Here is a 9,982-nt window from a genome sequence, read left to right as displayed (position 1 = left end):
ACATCCTCTGACTGATTTATGTCAAGTATAATTTGAGATATCTTGGCGCCCTTCTTCTGCTCAGCAGAGAGATCCTGGAGTGCAGGGAGACAGTCACTATATTCATCAAAGTCTTGATGGTCTTGCACAGGGTTTTCTTGAGAGACAGTCGGCATCTTGGTGTTTTCTTCCACTTTTGTACACTATGGTAATGTCATATTCTTGAAGACGTAGCACCCACCTGGCAAGTCGTCCTATTGGATCCGTAAGACCTGTCAACCAACAAAGTGAATTTTGGTCTGTAACAACTGTGCCTTCCATAGAGATACTGTTGAAATTTGCACATGGCCCAGATCACAGCAAGACATTCTCTTTCTGTAGTTAAGTACTTTCTCTTGGCTTTTGTAAGTGTCCTGGAAGCACAGGCTATAACCTTCTCTTTTCCATCCGAAATCTGCACCAGAACAACTCTGATCCCATACCCACTGGCATCTGTGTGTAGTTCTGTAGGTGCTCTCTCATCATACAGACCAAATACAGGGTCTGTCATCAGAGCTATTCGCAGCATATTGAAAGAATCTTGTTCAGCACCACCCCAGATAAATTTGGCATCGGCTTTTAATAACTCTTGGAGTGGCCTGGCTTTGATACAAAAGTCTTTGATAAAATGACGGTAATAAGAACACAATCCGAGGAAGCTTCTCGCATCTCTAATACTTTCAGGAATAGAAAATTCCATTGTAGCTCTTACCTTTACTGGGTCTGGCTGCACACCTTTATTTGACACAAGGTGCCCAAGTATTTTGATTTCTTTGGCTCCAAAGAGACACTTCTTGGATTAAGTTTCTGTCCGGCTTGTTGGAGACACTTAAGAATGGCCCTCAGTCTTTTTGTGTGTTCATCAAATGTCTCTGAGAACACTATAATGTCAGCTAAATAACAAAGACACATCGTCCATTTCAGGTGCCTCAGAAGATTATCCATCATTCGTTCGAAAGTTGCTAGTGCATTACACAAACCGAACGGCATTACCTTAAACTCATAGAGGCCCTCAGGGGTGATGAATGCAGTTTTCTCATGATCAGCCTCATCTACTTTGATTTGCCAGTATCCCGAGTACATGTCTATAGTTGAGAAAAACTTGGCCCTTTCAGACAATCTAGTGTGTCGTCAATTCGTGGAAGAGGGTAACCTTCCTTTTTAGTTACCTTATTAAGCCTCCTGTAATCAACACAAAAGCATCAACTGCCATCCTTCTTCGTGATGAGAACCACTGATGACAACCATGGGCTCTGTGAAAGCTGAATGATGTCATTCTTCATCATTTTCTCTACCTCGTCGCGAATTATTTGACATTCCGTTGCTGACACACGGTACGCTCTCTGGCTTACTGGTTGATGATCTCCAGTGCTAATCCAGTGTTTCACCGTCCATTTGTCTAATTTGCTCTTCACCTGTGGATTGAAGCGTTCAGAGAACTCTTGAAGAATGGCAAGTAGCTTCTTCTGTTGTTCCTTAGTGTGATCTGGTGATAGTTGAGCTAGAAGATATTGTCTCATACTGGTAGCACTAATTTTGCCCACAGACTCAGCATGGGAGGTTTCTATGATGCTCAGCTGTTCTGCAGTTAACAGCTCAGTATTTGCTACGCACACGCGTCTTGGAAGGACCTGTGGTTCTCAGCGACAGTTAACTATCCACAATTCACCGAATCCGTTCTTAAACAAGACAACAGAGGCTGGGATGACCAAGTTATTCTTCAGTGGTATGCTTCTCTTACATTCCACTACAAGATCTGTTGGTTGATGCATGGCATGACACATGACAGCTACCTTTCTAGCACTGACTGCAGGGAAGATCACTTCATCCAGCACACACAGTCTCCACACACTCGCGTGTGCATCTTCCTGTCCACTGTATGTCATCTCGTCTAGCATAATCTTCAAGTGACCACAATCTACAATTGCTTCATTAGGTTTCAAAAAGTCCCATCCGAGAATGACGTCATGACTACAATCTTGTAAGACAATGAATTCTAAGGGCTGTGTATGGCCACTTATACCGACACGAATGACATATCTTCCTGAGGGTTTTACATATTTCTCATAAGCCAAAGATGTTTTGTTGTCGATGAATATGGTTTTCTGCAACTGACAATGGTACTTTTCCAAAATGACTGAATATAATGCTCCAGAGTCCACAAGAGCTTGGGCTGGTCAGCCATCCATCATGAGGACATCGACGTAGTTTCCTATCATTTTTGTAGTGATCGACGGCAGAGGATTTTTCTCTTTGGCAGCCTCACCTCCAAGGAAGGTTGCACCCTTTAGTTTTCCAGGTTGTGGCAGCTAGGTGATTGGCTGTAGCTTCTAAACGGCGATGGAGACCTTGATTGGCGTGTTGGGGAGCGTCCTCTCCAGCGGCTAGCTTCCGGCGATGGTGATGTACGTCGACCTGCACCCACATCTTCTTGTTCATCTTCATCGTCTTGTAATTGGAGTCGGCTAAGATCGGTCCACTCTCTTCTGGCGTGGGCGTCATCAAATATCTGCCGCGTTTCTCGACAACAGCACACCACATGTCCCGATCGTCCACAGTGGAAACATACTGGTTAGTTATCCTGGGTCCTCCAGACGTCAGTCTTCCTTGGTGCCCAAGCAGGTTCCTCATGCGGCATTGTAGGAACGTAACTTTGCCTGGGTCTCGACTTTTTTACCATTTTAAAAGGAAATGAAGGACGAGAGATTGGGTTCAATGTCTGTTCCACTTCTTCCCTTATAACCTCTTGAAGCGTCTTGGTTGTTTGCTCGCCATGCAATCCAAGTGCCTTCTGAACTTACTCTCTCACTATCTGATGATGAACACTTGTGAAATCAATTTCTTCCTCCATCACAGACATCGATACGATGTTTGGAAGCCGTTCAAACTTCTTGCGTGTAATTCTTTTTTTATGCATTGTCTCGACATACTGGCACCATTTTATGAAGTTGTCTACTGTCGAAACCTCCTTCAGGAGTAGGGTTGGATACATGTCCTCAGTAACACCCTTCATGAGATGTGCAACCTTTTGTTTCTCCTGGACACTGTGCCCTGCACTTTAATTTATCTTCAGCCTTGCACTTCTGTCGTTGTGTGTTGCCGAAATACTTGAGCAGTTCCACCTAGGATACTTGCCAGCTTGTGAACTTCTCCTCGTTGTTCTCATACCATTGTTTGGCAGTGCCCTCCAAGTAGAAAAATACATTGGCCAAACACACAGTGTCATCCCATTTGATAAATCTGTCTACACGCTCATATACCTTCAGCCACTTGTTTGGATCTTGGCCATCGTCATCAGAGAACCCGGAAGGATGTCTCATGCGATGGCACACAGTTGCTGTCATCGTAATGTCCACTTCTTCTTCTGTCTCCGATAGAATGCGATCTGTTGAATAGGGCTCGAACTCGGGTTTCTAGCCACGTAAACGGCGGCTCTGTCTTGGCCTGATGGGAGCCACTGAGTTGTCGATAATGTGCAGTATCACAAGTTCCAATACCCAGCGCCTGCACCAGAGTAATGTCACGTAGAGGAAGGTGTAAGTAGATGAATGACAAACACTAACTTCACTTAATGAAGGTTTATTCAGCACTTGCACATACAAGAGCACGGTGCGAACTGCCTCCGCCAGAACACATACAGTATATATACAGCTACAGAACATTCCAGTACAATGATTCTTGCCATTTGTGGATACTTCTAGAATTTACTCGAACAGAATATAGAAATTAAAATTGTACAGTCTAGGTGAGTTTTGAACTTACGACCTTCAATGCAACAGTTTAGTATCATATCCTCTACACCACGGTGCTACTCAGCTTCTTCTGTGACAATATCTGTTCTGGTTGCGAGTCAGAAATCTGGTTTCATGTATCTCCACATTCTACCCTATCTAGTCATGTCTGCATTACTACTGCAAAATACATAAACTTGAATATGTCACGGTATCCCCTCTACAATTGCTACCCCATACTTCTTCCACTAACACTTAACTTCTCCTTGGTCCCTTTGGATGTGTCCTGTCAACCTACCCATCTGTTAGTCAGGTTGTGCCACAAATATCTTTCCTCCCCAACTTGATTAAGTACTTTGTCATAAGATAGCCCTGTACCCTGTAATCCATTTGATTCTTCTCTAGCAAACTATTTCAAAGGCTTCTAGTCTTCCCATACTGTAAGCAAATACTTTGTGGAAAAAAAAAATCTGCTAACACTGAAATTTATATCTGTTCTTAACAAATTACTCTTTTTTTTTTTAAGAAAAACTGTTCTTCTTGTTACCTGTCTGCATTGTATATCCTTTTTGCTTCGGCTATCATCACTATTTTGCAGCCCAAATAGCAAAACTCCTCCACTACTTTTAGTGTATCATCTCGTAATCTAAGACCCTCAGCATCACATGATTGAATTTTCTACACTCTGGTTCCCTTGCTTTACTTTAGTTGATTTTAATCCTGTAAATGCTTCTCAAGATTACTATCCACATTGTTCAGCTAATATTCCAGGTCATTTGTTCTCTTTGATGAAATAACAGTCATTGGCCAACCTTCAAATTTTTATTTCTACTTCCTGAAAATTCTCCTTGCTTTCCTTTACTGCTTGTTCTACGTTCAGATTGAATAACATGGGGGATAAGCTGCATTCTTGTCTCACTTCCTTCTTAACCACTACCTTCTGTTGATGTCCTTCGACTGTTATATTTACAGTCTGCTTTCTGTACAAGTTATACACAGGTTGGTCAGAAACAGTCTGAAAAGCTTATAAGGGTACTGCAGGGTAGGTTGTACTGAGAAATAATTGTTAAGGAAAAAATTTGATACGTTGTGCCATTTCCGAGTTAATTAGCATTGAAATTAGCCAATCAGGCCCTTGCACACAAAAATTCCAGTGGTCTGCCAGAGACAGTGTCACCAAATGTGTTCTACATTTGTTTTCCTCAAACCGAACAAGAGAGCAATACAAAAATTGGACACAGGATAACAGCAAGGATCAAACCCGAGCCAAAGGCTGAGCAGTCTTGTGTGCTGTTGTCTATGCTATGAGAACAACTGCCACTAATTGTATCTGGTGGGCCGCTTGAATTTGCACAACCAACAGACTGATTGGCTGGTGTCAACGGTAATTTACTTGGACATATTGCATTTTTTTCTTAGCAATTATTTCTCAGCACAACCTACATCCAACACCCTCACAAGCTTTTTAGGCTGCTTCTGTCCATCCTATGCATACATTTTTTTGGACCCTGATAATTTGAAATTTTTTAAGGGTGTATTCCAGATAAAAAAGACTAATTTATTTTCTATATCTACAAATGCTATAAAGATAGACTCATCTTTCTTCAAACTGTCTTTTAAGATAAGTTATAGGGTCAGTAATGCGTCACGTCTTTCACTTCTCCAGAGCACAAGCTGATCTACATCCATACTCCGCAAGCCACCTGACAGTGTGTGGTGGAGGGTTCCTTGAGTACCTCTATCGGTTCTCCCTTCTATTCCAGTCTCGTATTGTTCGTGGAAAGAAGGATTGTCGGTATGCCTCTGTGTGGGCTCTAATCTCTCTGATTTTATCCTCATGGTCTCTTCACGAGATATACGTAGGAGGGAGCAATATACTGCTTGACTCCTCGGTGAAGGTATGTTCTCGAAACTTCAACACAAGCCCGTACCGAGCTACTGAGCGTCTCTCCTGCAGATTCTTCCACTGGAGTTTATCTATCATCTCCATAACGCTTTCGCGATTACTAAATGATCCTGTAACGAAGCGCGCTGCTCTCCGCTGGATCTTCTCTATCAACCCTCTCTGGTACAGATCCCACACTGCTGAGCAGTATTCAAGCAGTGGGCGAACAAGCGTACTGTAACCTACTTCCTTTGTTTTCGGATTGCATTTCCTTAGGATTCTTCAAATGAATCTCAGTCTGGCATCTGCTTTACCGACGATCAGCTTTATATGATCATTCCATTTTAAATCACTCCTAATGCGTACTCCCAGATAATTTATGGAATTAACTGCTTCCAGTTGCTGACCTGCTATATTGTAGCTAAATGATACGGGATCTTTCTTTCTATGTATTCGCAGCACATTACACATTCCCCCATATCAGCTTGTACCAATCACTCCATTTCTCTGTAAATAGCGTATGGTAAGTGTTTTGCAGGCATGCCTTAACAAGCTGATGGTTTGGTAATTATTCACACTTGTCAGCATCCACCTTTTTTGGCATAGGGATTATTACATTACATACTCCGAATAGCACATACACTGAGAGGCACATACAAAAGAGAATGAAAAGTTTGCCATCTTTCGGAAGAAATCTTTTGAGAAGAGACTCTCTCTCTCTCTCTCTCTCTCTCTCTCTCTCTCTCTCTCTCTCTCTACCTCTTTAGGATCCATGCTATTTGGAGAGGGGTCCCCTTTACTCCTAAGTACTTACATTTTGCTGGAACTTTCCTACAGGACTGGTGACCCTGTAGTTTGGTCACTTTCTCTCCAATCCAACCAACCAACCAACCAACTTTTCTACGTGATTATTATATTCTTCTTGAAGTTTGAAGCTATTTTTCCTGTTTTATATGTATATCAAGAATCTTAATAATTTTGACAGAATTTCCTCTACTCCAGTTTCTCGCCATGATGTAAACCTTCTATATATTCCTACCACCTTCCAGCTTTTTCTTTTTTGTTTAGTACTGGCTTGCCATCTAAACTGTTGATGTTCTTATAGATGGTTTTCTTTTCTCCAAAGAGTATGCCTCTTCTGCCTTAGAGTTTTGCACACTTTACAGCTTTGCATTTTCCTTTGGGCCATTCCTGCTGTGCCATTTTCCACATTCTGAATTATCAGTAACAAACATTCTGCCTGTTGTATGCAACTTCTAAACATAAATTGGACTTCAATGCAAATTTAATGATACTTTGATGTTTTTAACAGTTTTAGTGCAGAAGTAATGAGGCATTATTAAATACTGGTACACGTTACCATAGCAGGTATCACTCTCATATTTTCAACAGCTCACGGTAACGAATGTAGAATTAGCATGCTGAGAAAGTACAAGAGGTGATCAAAAAGTACCGTTTGAGGGAACTGCTGAGCGTATATCCAACATAGCGCAACTCTGATGCAGGTATATAAGCATTGGCATGTAGGCAAGGGATTAGTGTCGCATTCGTGTCTTTGCATTGTGTGTGCAGTAAATATGGAAACATGAACTATGGTGACATTATCACCAAACAGGACCAACATGCTGTTATTCTTTTTTTGGATGCCAAAGAATGAATGCTAGTAGACATTCATCACAGAATGAAGAGTGTATAAGGGCCAACGTGTGTGACAAAAACCACCACTGTGGACTCGCATGCCAAGTACCATGCAGGTCACAATTTGACACAAGATGCCAGTTGATCTGGGAGGCCAGCCTCTTCCATTATGGACAAAAACAAGTGGGCAGTTGATGCAATTACGGCGAACCAGAGCATAACCACTCGTGCACTAGTGAAAGATCTAGACATCAGCTTTTGGTAGCATGCAACACACTATCCAGCAGGAGGTAGGCTACCGTAAGGTCTGCAGCAAGCAGATACTCCAGGCGGTGTATGCTGAAATAGCATACAGGATGGCTGTTTGCCAGAAGCATCTGGTGCATTTCAGTTTTGTATGAAACTCATTCCTTGAGTGCACTGCTGCAGGCTACGAATGCTGGTGCCACCACTGGGAACAGGAGTCAAAAAAGTCACCCATCCTCCTCTCCTCCCAAGAAGTTCCACAACCAGCCCTCTGCTGGTAAGGTAATGATCACCCTGCTCTTTGATTACAGGGGCCCATTGCTTCTCAATTTCAAGGAACCTGGTGTCTCTATCGCTGGGTAGTGGTACTGTGCAACACTGGTAAAATTATGTCATGTAATTAAGACAAAACATCCAGAAAAACTGTGTGAAAATGATTGCGCACGTCCACGTATCGCAAATGTCGTAACACAGAGGCCCCTGTGTGATTATTATGCCTTCGGTTTCTTAAAAAAAGCCTTGAAGAGTCGATGATTCCTGTCGGACAAGGATGTGCAGTAAGCAGTTGTAGACTTCTACACACAGCGCAGGACATGGTGTTTTATCAAATGGGTATCTTAACCCTTTTGCATCAGTGGGATGATTGCTCAATGCTCACAGTGATTTTGCCTGATTGGCATACCAATTCTGGACTGCACGCCCTTTGAACGGAAACTTTCTGGTTGCCCCTTATATTATTATTGTGGTATCGGCCGTTATCTGATGGGCTGCACTTTCAAATATGCATGCCGGCACTTATGCTGTCACATTTCCTACAGCCATCAACGTGGCATGAGGGTGCTGCCAGTGAGAGGCAAGCATCCCCTATCCGAAGCTCCAGTGGCTGGTGAACTTATGTTAGACATTCATGCACAACCACCATTTTGTGTATTTGCCAGCTGAATAACTTTTACAGGCTTTCATAGTGGCCAGGTCTCAGCATCTTCTGAACAGACATTGTTTTGAATATTGACAGATTTATAAATATTTTGTATCTGTATATGTTTCAACATTCCAAGCTACTGTTAGCAACTGATTCTGCCAATACAGCAACAAAGTTATATATTATTTTTACTACTGGATATTAGATGTACAATAAATTAATATCTGAAGTCTCTATCCATGAATGACATCTGTTCCTCGTTTCTGTGTCCAGTAAAGAACCACACAGCATGTAAAGAAAGACATAAAAATTGTATTCACAACAGTTTTCATAACTGCTAAACTCCTACTTCTCACTATGCAAGAATCTCCTACACAAAAATTACAGGGAGGGGGAATCCCATTTTGTCACAAATTGTAGAAGACTTTCAGTTGTAAAAACAAGTCACACAGGCAGTTCCCAGTCACAACTTGATAATGCTGTTCCTAACCATTCTACTGTCCAGATTTGGCTTCGACCAATTTCTTTTTGTTCCTTGGATGAGAAGAAGACTGGAACATATTGCTTTGACACAACAAAGGCAGTCCTAGTGACTTCAACAGGGTGCCTGATCAGCCTCATGATTGCTGCCTTCCAGGGCCCTAAGAAGACTGAAAAAAGCAGTGTTGTGGTGTATTTCAGTAGGGGGGTCATACTTTGAGAAAATTGACTCACTGTACATATATCTATGGTGAATTTATTTTTATTATTTTCTCCTATCACCATCTCATGAAGTATCTTTTATTTCTTTTCACACACTTTTCTCCTGAGTTCAGTTTTTTATTTTTCCACTGGTCTGTTGTCAACAGCTTCTTACAGGTATTATTCTTGATTTTATTTTTATTTTGTATGAATACGCGCTGCTCTCCAGTTTTTCCTGTTTCAGCAATTCACAGGGCTCCTCTTCTATGCTAAATATTTACTAAATGGTTGGTGGGAAAAATAAGGGGAATTAAAAGCTGTTTCAGGGAATACTGTTCCTCTTTAAATGAACACATCGATTGTTATTGTGTACCAAACTGTGCTAGCAATAAAACAACAGATAAACAAGCAGCCCGACTACTATTGCAATAATATTAGACCACTACTCTTTCTCATCTTGATAATTGCAAATAGGATTAACCAGTTTAGTTCCTAAGAGTTGCCATAACCAATTAGTTATCAAGCCTAAACCAGATTTACATTCTGTGTCTTTCCAAAGGTTGACAGTTTAATTTTTCAGGTGGACTTAGTATGAAAATATCTCTAAAGATGCTGTAAATATCTCCAAGAGACAGAATGTTGCCAGCAAGTGCAATAGATGGAGTTGTAAAAGGTGATGGCTTTTCCTAATGTTAAAAAATCCTCACGAGTTACACTGTCCAGTGACGCACTACTTAGGACACTGGACTAACGTTTCCTATTATGATCATTCAAATCCCATCTGACAATGTTAATTTAGGTTTCTCATGGTTTCCACAAATCACTTTAAGTAAATGCCAGGATGGTTCCTTCAAAAATGGT

Source organism: Schistocerca serialis, chromosome 8 (assembly GCF_023864345.2).
Source record: "Schistocerca serialis cubense isolate TAMUIC-IGC-003099 chromosome 8, iqSchSeri2.2, whole genome shotgun sequence".
Taxonomy (NCBI): domain Eukaryota; kingdom Metazoa; phylum Arthropoda; class Insecta; order Orthoptera; family Acrididae; genus Schistocerca; species Schistocerca serialis.
The sequence above is the reverse complement of the archived record's forward strand: the minus strand, read 5'-3'. Positions refer to the sequence as shown.